The sequence below is a fragment of the Thunnus maccoyii genome, chromosome 10 (genome assembly GCF_910596095.1).
Source record: "Thunnus maccoyii chromosome 10, fThuMac1.1, whole genome shotgun sequence".
Classification (NCBI taxonomy): domain Eukaryota; kingdom Metazoa; phylum Chordata; class Actinopteri; order Scombriformes; family Scombridae; genus Thunnus; species Thunnus maccoyii.
The window spans coordinates 31,381,113-31,394,608 of record NC_056542.1 but is presented as its reverse complement, the minus strand read 5'-3'; the positions used below and the strand labels follow the sequence as shown (position 1 = coordinate 31,394,608).

The following is a 13,496-nucleotide window of genomic DNA, read 5'->3' as shown; positions in this document are numbered from 1 at the left end:
GAGAGAGATGAGAGCACCAGCAAGAGAGAGAGAGTATCTGTGGCCAAGCAAGCTGGAGTGTGAATGACGAGAGGGAGCCCTGGTAGCGAGAAAGCCAGTGAATCAGATCAATAAAATGTTACTTTCTAATTGTTTCACAGAAATTATATTCAAGAGCATAAATAAACACGCCCACACCTCTGCTCAACCCTGCAGCAGTGGGCCACACTGCCTGATTTGGTCTGAATACGGCCTTAGTATATTGTTCATTCTAGTACTTCTGACACCAGGGGAAATACTTCACTAAAATTATTTCACGTATAAACATTTATTTCTACATCACCTGTATGATAATGAGGGAAACTGTCACACAACCATAGCATGGTCTCTCATTGTTCTTAACGGCTGATCAGTCTGTTTTATTTTGTAAGAGACAGTGCCCAGAGTTAAGAGATTGTTGGCTGACCAAGCCAAAAAGGAGCATGCTGATGTTTTGTAAAAATATGTTTTTGTCCCTTTCTTGATAGGAGTTTAATCTCTTTGCTTAAGTTTTGGTTCCAAAACGTGTTAAGAATCTAGCTTAGCTCAAACACTGGAGGCAGGACAAACTGTTAGCCACCACCAAATCAAACTTAAAAAAAAAAAAAAATGCTTTCCAAAAGCTTCAAAGCTGCCTCACTTACATGGTGCATTTGTTTGAAAGAAAGCTAGCCATCACCACATCACCAGTAGTTTCCATCCAAATGTAGTGGATATTTTAATTGAATTCCCAGAAAATTGTCAAAAGAAAATTCACATTAATGCACCTTTTCATACGCTGCCTTTATGTGAATGTTAGGATTTGGTTCCTTGAGGTAAACAGTTGGTGGTGCTAATTCTCCAGTTTGGAGCCATTATTGCTATTGCACTATTGCACTATTGCAGAAGAAGAGAGCACAACAAGATGACATCATTAAAAGAGCAGCAGTGAGAGTGCAAATATTGAGAAACAATGTTGAAAACATGATGGAAATTTGGCATTTCTGTTTGTTTCGTGTATTCATTTGAGAAACGTTACAGTCTCCTCATCACTCCGCACAGAACAGATGTTTTGTCTGTTAAGTGGAAGTTTAAGTCACATGCTTCATGTACATCATGATTGAATCGCCAAGTCTGTTTTCATTGCACTTTGTAGTATTTTGCTTTTATAAATACAACTTTTCCTTCTCAGCCAAGCGTGAAAGATTTTTTCAAATTTTTGGCGTTAACACTTGGGCTGTTTTATTTGGAAATTGAAAATGCAAATAAAAGCAGGTGGATGGAAACACTCAATAACACACTTGGCACTCATTAGCAGTATTTTATTTTAAATTTTATTATTATTATTTTATTTATCACATTTAACTAGTGTCAAAATGTCTGATATATTATCTGTCAACCAAGCTCTGTAAGGGCTTTGTTATATGCCACCTATGATATTATCTCACAGAGATCTGTCCAGGAATTTCAGGTGGATACACTGCAGGCTTGTTCGGGAGAACAAATCTGTCTTTACTCAGCTGCCGGTTTTCAAAAGCGCTTCACAAGTTTATGGCTGGATGGATGGGAAAAAAACCCTCAATATACCCACAAAACCTCAAACACCTTTGTTTGCATTACTTTGTTATTTTGCTCCACAATAGATCTATATTGTTGCTCTTGAGCAGCTATCATGCAAGTGAGAGTCAGTGCTCATGTAATGCACACTGTGGATCAGTAACACAATGAGGGCAGTGGTAGACAAAATAGAGTTGTTGTTTTTTGTCTGTTTTTTTTTTTTTTTTTCAAGGGATATTGAAGGATTTGTACAGTCTTGGAGATGCAGTGTATCTGTGTGTGTGTTGATCAAACTGTGTCAGAACTTGAGCAGAACTTGTTTTTTTTGGGGGGGGGGGGGGGGGGGGGGTGCTGTTTTCCTACTGAATTTTAAACATGGATATAAGCCACGTTTCAAGCACCTTTTTCCCACTGATAAATATTAAAGAATTAATGCAGTGGATACATGTTATATTTAGCCTCCAAAGCTGCTTTAGTCACTATGAAACACAGCAGACACACTCGCACTGAAAGAGGCTTATTCAAATGATGTAAAAAGCTAAGTTGACAACACAGAGCGGGAATTCAAAAGCGCTGTGATGATATGACAAAAAAAAAAAAAAATCAAAGAGAAATGGATATTTAGGAAATGGTAAGGTAAGTTCTGGGGAATCATTTCAACAGCGATGTAAAAACAATCATATTTGCTTTCTCTTTACCTTTAGAGCTTAAACAAGCATGATATGTTTGAGGGAATGATTTTGATGGTTGCTAAACAAACCGGCACAAGTATTTGTATATATTAAACACATATGAGATATTTTGCTGTGCATACTGTAGATTTTCTGAATCTCCGTCCCTCTGAAATAGAGATCTGAGCCAGTGAAGGGGAACTTGTGAGTTGTTGCCACAGTTAGTGGAGTTCTTTGGGTCTACTATCGTTAATCCATGTCTATGAACAAGTGTGACAATAAGCTCTCTGTCTGAACAGCAATCCTCTTAGGCGAAGCTTTGTGGGTAAACTCGCCTCATGCAAATTCTAAACCCCATTAGCTTTGAGGGACTAGTCAGCTGCATTGAGATTAATGGCCAAGTGACTACTTGATTTAATAGGGTTATTTCACATCTTCCGGGGGAAAAATAAACAACAAAGTTAATGCAAGACATTTGTCACTGACGTCCTCAATCTCTCTTCTCTAAGTGGGAGAAGTTTCTTGTGCCTATAGAAGTGTTACTAACTCAGCCTGGCATTGGTGAAACAGTTGGGAAGCTTTGTAGATGTTGAATGTTGCCTGTTTGGCAATAAGAAATAATTATTTTCAATAAGTTTCAATTGTTTGGACTCTTAAAAACCCCAAGGTGGAAAGGTGTTGTGCATTGTGGTAAATTACAGCATGTTGATATCTGAAACTGTATTAAGAGATAAATGCAGCAAGGAGAGGAAGTGCTATGCAATTTTTCATTACAGGGTAAAAAATGAAAATCCTTATTTATCTTTTTCCATGCCGTCAGCTTACTCCAAACTTTGCTGCAGGGGATTACTGGCTGGGTGGGTGAGGCTCTGTCACCGCAAAGTGGGAGACAACACACTGTGACAACAGTGATCTGAGAGCGCTGCCGACTCCTCTAACTCACAGCTGTGGAGGAATGATTAGCCCAAAAGTTGAGCAGGAGAGTTTAAATACTTCCTCATGACCTTTAATCCCCAATCAAATCAAAATGCTACACTTTCCCTCCGCTGCAAAACACAAGCAAACATAGTTTGTATACTCGACTCCCAGCATGCACTACTAACAGCTTTCCAGAAGATCTGAGATTACCTAAAGCTGACTGATTACTTTAACAGGTGAAATGAGTGTCATACTCCAGTGGAGGGCTTAATGCTCGATCACATCATGTGAGAACAGCCATGGGAACGGGAAGGCTCCGAGTGACATATCAGAGGTGTTGAGTCGTTTGAAACTGTTTGAACACACTTTTTACTGTTAATGCACTGACTGTCTTGGAAAAACAAAAACTAAAAGGCTAGAGGGATATGCAACTATACAATTCCAAAATCTTATGGATGTCATATGGAGATGACACTAGCCACAGCCAACAACAGTCCATAGTACACACCATGTGAGAAAACTAGCATCAATTCCTGGTTGTTATAGGTGTATTAAAGACATAGTAAAATGGATAAAGCTGTTGTGAGTGGCTGCCAAACTGGGCAAAACTTAACTGAACTAAAGGTTGAGTTTGGACCTAAGTTTAATAACAGCAGCAACAGTGACCTACTGATAGTGTTCCATCGCAAAGTTGGTCCCTATTCATTTTCTATAAGACGCGGGTGCTTCACTTGTTAAGACATTGTAACCAACAGTGCGTGTGTGTGTGATTCACATCAAATCATCTGCACCTGTTGTTTTCTCTGTAAAATCCAACACAGTGGTGGCACCTTGATGATCCAATCACATCCACTCCCAGGATCAACACATACTTCTGTTCGGTCTGTATCTACATCTGATGTGTGATACAGGTATTGGTAAACAATGCAAAGCTACGTGATGAGGACAATGGAGTTTCACTGTTACTGACATTTTTGCTAAATAAATAACTAAAAAGATTATTAATTGATTACCTAAATTGCCGGCAATTCTTTTTTTTGTCATTAATTAATCAATTAGTCATCTCACTAGAGTTTGCAGGCCTGAAAAATAGTGATGTTTAGGCAGGCTGAAGGTTGAGATGGCTGACCTCATATATAAAAATAAAAATGTTTAGTTTCGAAGCACAGATGGTTGGAATTACGTGGGTGAATAGTGCATGCAACCAACGATCATTTATCTTTACCTTATCTAACCTGTTGATTACTTTCCGGATTATGGTGGAATCCTTAAGAATGTGACAGAGAACATGACATGTACAATACATATGTGATAATTATATGTTATAAATTAGAAAGATTATTTTGTAATAAAAAAATACAATATATATAGATTACTGTGCACAACCACACACTTTTTAAAAATCATTTATCTAACTTTTTTTTTTTTTTTTTAACTGGCACGCTCTTTTTCTTCAGATGTCAAAGCAGTTCACAGATGGATAACAAAACAAATGACAAGGACAAAAGAACACAAAATGAGATCAGGCATTATCAGTACAAAACAAGAAAAGCAGTAAACACCAGACAGAGAAATGGTGGCTAAGATGGACCATGTGGGTTGTGGGTGGTGAAAATGATGACAGTCGGTTTAGTCCTTCAGTCTGTAACTATTTTTGTGTTTGAAGTGACAACGATATATTGCCAATCATATGAGATCTCATTCCAAATCTTTTCTGGAAATAACTTAGAAAAACAACCTGGACCATATTGGTTTTAAATGTTGGTGCCGAGTTGAGTTCTTGTAAGATCACTCTAATAAGGACTTACTAAAGTGAAGTAGTGGAGATATTGTTTTGGAGCTGATGGACATTGTTGGACTATGAATCTTGTGACTGCTTACTATTGGTTCAATGATGTCCTTGGTCGCCAAAGACCAACTTTTGAGGAAGCAGGATATTGTGGCGTATGAATACATGAAGTTATGTCCAGAACACTATAAAATCATCGGAATACAATGAATAGAACAGAGGATAATAGTGCTCACTTTTGTCTTTTCTTAAAAGCATTTGTGATGTTGCACTTGCTTGTACACACAAAAAGTAACAGTAGTACACCCCACACTCCTGTTATAAACTTCCATTATGTCACAGCAACGACAATAACTTGTTGAGCTCATAGGACTTGGTTTTACAATCCTGTATTATAATTGGCAATCATTCCTTGAGTGGGGGTAGGGATAAATGCTTCACTGGGGTCATCAGGTGGGCACCCTCCTTCCTTGGTGTTTCGTTGATAGGCCAACGCAGCAACAGAACTTCAAGAGGATCAGTCAAGACCGGGTTTCTTCTGTTAATGATTCAGTCCTGTTAATGCAGACTGTAAATCCTAAGCCGCTGCAACAGAACTTCAGGGGGATCAGTCAAGTCCAGGTTTTTTTCTGTCAATGAATCAGTCTATTTATGTGGACTGTAAATCATAACCAGCAGTGGGGGTAGGGGTAGAAGCTTCACTGGGGTCATCAGGTGGGCACCCTCCCCCCTTGGTGTTTCATTAATAGGCCCACAACACTTCCAGAGGGCTCAGTGGTGATACCTGGTGTCCCAGGTGCACCCCCTTCTGCTTTTACCCCGTCCTGCTGGCTGTTGGTCATCTTGCAGCCCAGTTCTTGTCCTTTCCTTTCAGCCAGAGCTAGCTGCTGTTTCGCTCTGCAGCCTCTGGCAGTGACTTGATAGCCTGTCCTCGGATTCCCATCCCTTTGAGCAACCAGGTGGTTGACATGGCCCCAAAGCCCCTGCAGATGACCTCCATAGGGAGCACATGTGTGCTCCAGCCCTTTTGTTCTGCTTCACTTGCTAGATTGGAGTACTCAGCTTTTTGTGTTTGTACGCTTCACTATCTGCATCCTCCCATTGCACTGCCAGTTCTATGATGAACAAGGCCTTTTGTGAGGCTGACCACAGGATCAGATCCGCTCTGAGACTGGTTGTATTGATCTCCAGTGGGAAGGTGAGCTTCTGGTCTAGATCGACCTTCATCTTCCAATCCCAGACTGTATCCAGTAGGCTTGATCTTTTCTTGCAGTTGACCCCTTTGGTACCTTTCCCGCTGGTACAAAGGCCATGGTGTTTGAGAAGCCAGGGGTTGTTATTCCTCCTTTCTTCCAGCACTAGTGCCTGTTGCCGAAGGACCTGGTTGTGCCTCCAAGTGTAGCAACCTTGGGTGAGGCTGGTCTTGCAGCAGGTGAGTATTTACCGTAGGGTTGCTGGTGTTTGGCATATGGGACATGATGAGTCTTCTCCAAGCCACTGGTTCAGGTTCTTGGGACAAGGAAGAACATCGTAGATAGCTCTAATGATGAAGCTAAGTCATACCCCAGGCATTGGCCCATTCGGCCCAGTAGATAATCCGTGCTTGGCACAGACAAACTATGTTGTGCTGCTGATAACTACTGATAACTGCCGATAGCAGCATCAGATCATAAATCGCTTCTTTGTGTCATTCTGGAGTGCAAACAATGTATTTTGTCATTCAATTTGAAAGACTTGTTCACAGAACAACAGTATGAAACGTCAAATCAGCCTGTAAACAGTTTGAGTTGAGCTGAAGACTTCAACCAATCACAACATAACTTGTAAAATAATTGTGATGGTTTTTTCCCTTAATTTTTATAGTAAAATAAAGGGAACCCAATGACCCCCTAGATTTTAGCCAATTTAGAACTACACAAAAAATGACAGGTTGTTAGCAGTGATGCCAAGTGTAAACGATTTGTAGTAAATCAACTGAAACAATCAAAGCCACTGTAGTTTGGTGAGGGATTTGTGTTTTCTGTACAGCTTCCTGTACTAGTTCTTTGATATACTTAATATAATTGATCGAGGATTCACGCTCTGCAATAAAGCTTTCAGTCTTGTGAGGACCTCTGGACATTTCACTCCTCTACTACACAGACCCTGTTGGCTTGGTCTCCACAACATTACAGAGATGCCGTTCATCCTGCTGCTGACTGACAATCAATGGCGGTGCCAGGGAAGCGGTTTTGTCTGTGATTGATATGAGCTATTAGCTTCCTGCATCTGGATACTGTGCTCTGGAAATGGGGCAGGACAGCGCTGACCCACCCAATGAGTCTGTATTGATCTAGACTAGAATGAAACCTCTAAATCTCTCAACACTCTGAATAAACTACTAAAACTACCCAACTCAGATATAGATCACAATCTTGTTTAGTATTGGACTTCTTGATGTTTCTGTGATGTAGCCTATAAGTCTTGAGAGCTGATTTTAACAGTGTGAAATATGGGCAGTGTTCAACTGATGATGTGATTCCGCTTCTCAAAACTCAATGTGAACAATCATAAACTAGGTTTTGTGTTTTGCAACTCTGTCTCCTAAAAACTATATACAGCTAACATGCATTTGCAAATTAATTTTTGTAGAAAATGTTATTTTGAGGGGAATATATTTTACAATATCCCCCCCGGCAACTAAATTCAATTGGGATGTTTATGGTTATATTTAAAGCTCTAGGTCGGGGTTAGGGATAGACCGTACTCTCAGTCAAATATTGAACCCAATTAAACCCCAATGAACCATGAGATGTGTTTCCTTTTTTCAACATTTAACCCAAAACCACCATCTTTCACTAACCTTGTTTAGTTTATTTATTTGCACAAATAACAAGACACAAAAAACATAATGTATTAAAGACAGCATGCATAGATGCAATTTCAGAACAAAAAATGACAACACATTCAGAACAGCCACCATGATTTTCCATCAGCTGAGGGCTGGTTTCTTACAGCTAAAACACTGACTTATGTGGGTGTATTTCTTAGGAGCGTGAAACAATTGGAGTTAGTGAGCCCCATGTCTTTTTTCTTATTTTTTTGACCTGTGGTTGGCAGGTGCTCAGTATAATTCATCAAAGAATAAGGAGGGTTGTTAAAATCACAGCAATCTTTAAAAGGACTTTTGTTCATGAATCATTTTGTATGAGTCAGACTCTAAAGTCCAATTCTAAATTCAATAAAAAACAAATCACAAGTAAAGTCTGAAATCTAATTATGTTGCCAACCCTAGTGTCCGTCTTGTCAAGTCCCACAATGCCATTTTATTACAACTTGGGCTTTAGTTTCGTAGTTTCAACCATCAGTCCTGCAACTTTATTCACCAAAGTAATTGCTAAATTTGGGGAATGAGGTGACATTGTAAAAGAAGTTAGATGGGACAAGAAAGAGGTTGTAAACAAACCCCCAGGTTAGTCAAACTTATTTGGAGGAGAAAATGAAAGTGAACTGTCAAATTATAACTCAAACTGTTGTAAACATCCCTCACAGTTTACAGACCAACTGCCTGCTTCAACTATGACCTACTGTACTTGGTGCATTTGTGTGGGCCAACAGTTTTCCTGCATGTACAACTGTACAACCTGCAAGGTGAGGGTCAAGTGATAAACCAAGACAGTCAAAGGAGTCAGTAGACTATGTCTCGGCAGCCTTTTAAGTGTTTTTTACTTGTAATCTAAGAAAGTAATCAGTGAAGAATAACATAACACAACTGTACTTAAAAAATTAGGAAAACCATTTGTTTCACCTTTTCTTTCACAGCTAGCACCTTACTGTGAAAAATGAGAGAAACATTAAGTCAAGACATTAAGCAAGCCAACATCTCTCTAAAATATGACATAATACACTTCAATATCTTCATGCAAACACTTCATTCATTATTCATGCAAGTATAACTTGTAGCTAATCAGATTTTGAGTACCACATTTAACTTTTGTTGCTTTCAACTCTCTGTAATAGAGTTCTATTATCACAGAATGTTCCCTCAAATTCTTTATTAAGTGGGTTTGTTTCCCAGCAAAAGACTTCCACCAGCTCTGTTCAGAATGTATGGACATACAATGTTTCAAATAATAAAAAGCTTAAAGCTATTGTAGTAAAAATACAATAATTATTTCCACACAGAAATCTATCCATTTTCACATTTTTTGTTTTACTACACTTTTTACAATTTGCTATATACATTTTTTTATACTGAGTTCACTTTTTAAAAACACTTCACACAGTCCTCTTTATTGACAGGCAGCTCTGCACAGCAGTTAATCTCACATCCAAAATGCAGGAATGCAACCAAAACACTTCATCTGTTTCTCAGGGCCAACTATTATACCAGAACACTGATAGCATTTGACTCCTAACAAAAGAATGTTGTCACTCATTACATTCATCACAAGGACCTAAAAACACAATAAGAACCTGCAGCATTACAATAGAATGGTGCCTTTTTACTAATCATGTCCAAAAATACCAATGACCAAAACTATCAAAGAAAATTTTTTAAAAATCATGATAATCCTTGAAGATTAAGGTAAAGGTTCAGTATGAGAGCAAGTAGTGCTGAAGGTTGACGTCAGGGTTGTGGACTGAGGAATATAGTCATACAAATGTGTGTGTGTGTGTCTTCCGGAAGCGGGGGGGGGGGGGGGGGGGGGGGGCTCTCTGTGGTGGCAGGAAGGCAGAGCTTTGATGTGGCCGTGACTGGCAACGCTCTCTGACTGTGTGAGCCAAGCAGACAGACATCCCATGGCCTCTGATCTCTACAAAGAACTATCTTTACATCTCTCTCTCTCTCTTGATACACACACCCCTAAACATACACACATACAAACACACAAACACACATAAATCTACCTTGACATAAATCTGCTATGTCCACCACCTCTCTTTCCAAACTGGCATCCTTCCAGTTGGTAAGGATTGGAACATTGTGCAGATGGGCACAAAATCACCAATTTGACGGACGCCTCAGGTCTTTTCATGGACGGGCTCTGCAGTGTAGTCATGTTCATTCTCCTGTCAAACTTCATAGTCCTCTCATCACTCTTACTCTCCCTACAGCTCACTATATTCTCTCCTGCTCACTCCATTCTCCTTTCCTCATGTTTGCCTTTCATGGTCTGTTTTCATTCTCTAAATTTCTCTAACCATCCCTGTCGACCACACACATATCCAGAAGACAAGTCCACCCAATCACAGTGCTTCTACACACTAAAAATCACTGGGCTAAAAACTTACCCAGCGTGGGTCAATATAGTACAAATGCAGTACTGGGTTAATTTTACCTAGTACACATGGTAGAAAACCACCCAAGACAAGGGGTTGTTATATACCCAAATTAGGTAAATTGTCAGTTTTTAACCCAGTGATTTTTAGTGTGTAACACACACAGGGTCAACACTCAATGAATACCAATAGATAACTTTTATGTCCTCTAGATTATGTGACTACTGGAAAAAAAAACATTACTTGTGTCTTGCTCTTGTTTGCCACTTGTTACTTCTGTTTCTCAGAACATGCAAATCATTTTGGTAAAACTGTCATGTCATCTGTCCACAATTCATCTGTCGCTCTGTGTACAGCAGTGTACTGCACAGAGCAGAGGAACAGGATTCTGTCTAGCTTACTGCTTTTAGTTACTCTCAAGTTTAAGTAATGGCAAAACATAGCACTTTGTGACACAATGACACTGTGAGGAAAATAAAAAGTTCAAATTCAGCTGTCCTTCTCAAAGATACCACAGTCTGCGCATTATTTCTCCCTGTTAGCCACTAAGTAGACAAATGTGAATGCTAATTCAGCCCGAAACAACCTGGCAGCATACTTTGGACTTTCCATCAATGAAGTCCTGGATGGAAAGTCGCGGTGACTCTATTTTACTTTTTTTATTGGTGAAGCTAAACACAACAACTCAGACACACACACACACACCCAATTAGAGCAACTTGCTTCAAATTTTGTACTCCTCCTCAGGGTCATAACTCAGTCAAATCTCAACACATAGGCATGATAAACATATTTTTAAATTCAGTGTGACTTATGCTTCCCGTGGACATTATTATCTCCTATGTCCATCACGAATGAAAATCCATAAATCTGATTATACTGTAAAAAAAAAGATGCTCCTTATAACTTCAGAACCTGCCTGAGAATCATCACATTTTTTTCACAAGTTCACAAGTTTTTGTCAGTATCCAAGTAATCCAGTGATATCCAGTGACCCAAGAACAGGAACTGCTAATAGCTAATTCAGCATACTTTTAACGGTTCCAAAAATGTAAATAAATGTAGGCTAAAAAACAGGAAACAAATTGTACAGATAACTAACTGAATTGGAGGGTTGTGACTGATAGGCAATTTTTGTCATTTTTATTTATTTATTTATTTATTTTACTGCTTGTGTTTTGTTGCTGTGTATTTGTATGCATGGTTTAGTGTTAATGCTGCAGTGGTTGTGTATGACTGCTGTCTGTGTATGTGCTGCCAGGCTCTGATGTCATGCCCTTTATGAGGTACAATGATTTTTTTTTAGTTACATTCTTTTGTAAAAAGTACAGTACCATTTCTAGCCATGCTACTGCTGTCAATGATAGCTGCATATGAAGCGAAAGGCAAATATCTAGTAATACTGTACATCTAGTAACATTAATATATAGTAGTAAGTATGTTTGTACGGGGACTACAGGAGCATTTTTCATTAGTATCTGTTTTACTTAATATTCAATTTTGTTCTTCTGTGTTTTGCATTTTTTTCGGCATAAATATGCTGCATATGAACTCTGTGGCTCTGCTCACCTAATACAGTTTTAATCTTTTCTCTATCACTCAGAATTTTGGAAGCCCTCATTTAGGAAACTTTGCTAAACTCAAATAAAATGTCCTCGTTTAGTTCTGTTCAATTTAAACTTCTTTACTAGTATTGCCACAGTATCTAAATGAAATTCAATAAAAATGAACATAACTGCTACATCAAAATACTATATTATATGAAAAGAAACAAAATTTGTTCCTCTGGCAAGGATGGTGTCTCGCTGTCTCCCTCTCTTTAATTCTTTCTAAATGGAGTGTGTGTGTGTGTGTGTGTGTGTGTGTGTGTGTGTGTGTGTGTGTGTGTGTGTGTGTGTATTTTCAGTCTCTCAGTTGCAGCCCTCAGCAGCAGTGATAAAAGATGAGACAGTGCTGCAGGCAGCTGGAGCTTCATTCAGTGATTATATGGGAGTCTGGAAAAATGAGTGTGTAAAAAGTATCACACAAAGTTTTTAGGTTGATTGTGTGATAGATCTCTGTACACAGCAAAAAGTCCAGTGTTGAATTAACTCCCAAAGAGTTGATTTCAATACTTTTTTAAGGTTTATGTAGCTCCACACTCTTCTTCTTTTTTATCTGGGTAGTGTTAGTTTCACTTTCAGTGTCAAGCTATCTACACTGAAAAAAAATGTTAAAATTAATTATAAGGATTAATTCCAATAAATAAAATAATTTTCAAAAATAACATTTATTTTTGCCTTTTCTCCCTTGCTGTCATTCATACAGTTGAATTAAAACATTGTGAAGGTATAATGTACAAACTTTCATCTGAAAAATTGTATGAGCTTTGAATATCACACCATTTTATCATATGCCATGCCTCACTTCGTAATACTCTGAATACATGATAACGGTCATCAAAATTCTCTGAGAATATTTTGCCAATAAAAAAATATGATCTTCATCCATATATCACATGTTTGCATCCAATTTGACTGTTTGACTGAACTGCAAACCGCAAGAACCACCAACCCGAAACCCCATTTCTAGAATACTAGTTAAAATATATGAAATAAACCAACATCTTTACTTTTTCTTAACATAGATCTTCTAGCTGCAGTGTAATTACTAGTTCAGCTGGACTAGATATTTGATTATATTCAGTAGATATTTTATGATCCTATTTACAACCCTACTTTGCAAAATGTGCATAAAAAATTTAATTATGTAACAGTGGAGGTTGAAAGTCTATACTCCAGTCTGATGAAATATATGAAAGTGACAAGTGCAGGGATTAAATGAGGGATGTGAAATGTAAAGTCCAGTTTGACAACCCCGTCTTCATCCTGCTTATATGGCCATGGTACAAGATTTGATGTGCACGTACAGCACACACACACAAAACACATTGGAGTGCTTTATTGGATGACGTGGCTCAATATTAACTGAGGAAGAATATATTTTAAGAAAGATGATTTCATATTAAATATCCTCAGTCACATATCTTGTAAATATCAAATTAAATGAGCAACTTCACATTTTCTTCACATCACAGGCTATAAAACTCCTAGGTAGTGGCGTTTGGATTCGGGTTGTGGCTGACTGGCAGCAATTTGAAATGGAATGAAGTCCACAGATGGCAGACAACCCAAAACAGGAGTCAAACACCACAAGTCCGCCCACAACTCAATGCTCCTGTGTAGCCTACCGCTATCAAAAACTGACAAAAAAATGTTATTTCTCAGAATCAAAGGGGAAATAAATAAAACGGATGGCCTTAA

General features: G+C 38.5%; 1 protein-coding gene across 4 annotated transcripts in view; it reads left to right on the top strand.

Moving 5' to 3' along the window:
• Positions 1-13,496, top strand: part of tsnare1 (T-SNARE Domain Containing 1) — a 220,753-nt gene that overhangs the window by 170,954 nt on the left and 36,303 nt on the right. Inside the window, exon 13 of one of the 4 annotated variants that reach the window (XM_042422710.1) lies at positions 12,101-12,364. The exons of the other annotated variants lie outside the window; for them this stretch is intronic. The gene's annotated coding sequence lies outside the window, so the exon portion shown is untranslated. Of the gene's footprint in view, positions 1-12,100; positions 12,365-13,496 lie in introns of those variants that run through there. 4 annotated transcript variants of the gene reach the window in all.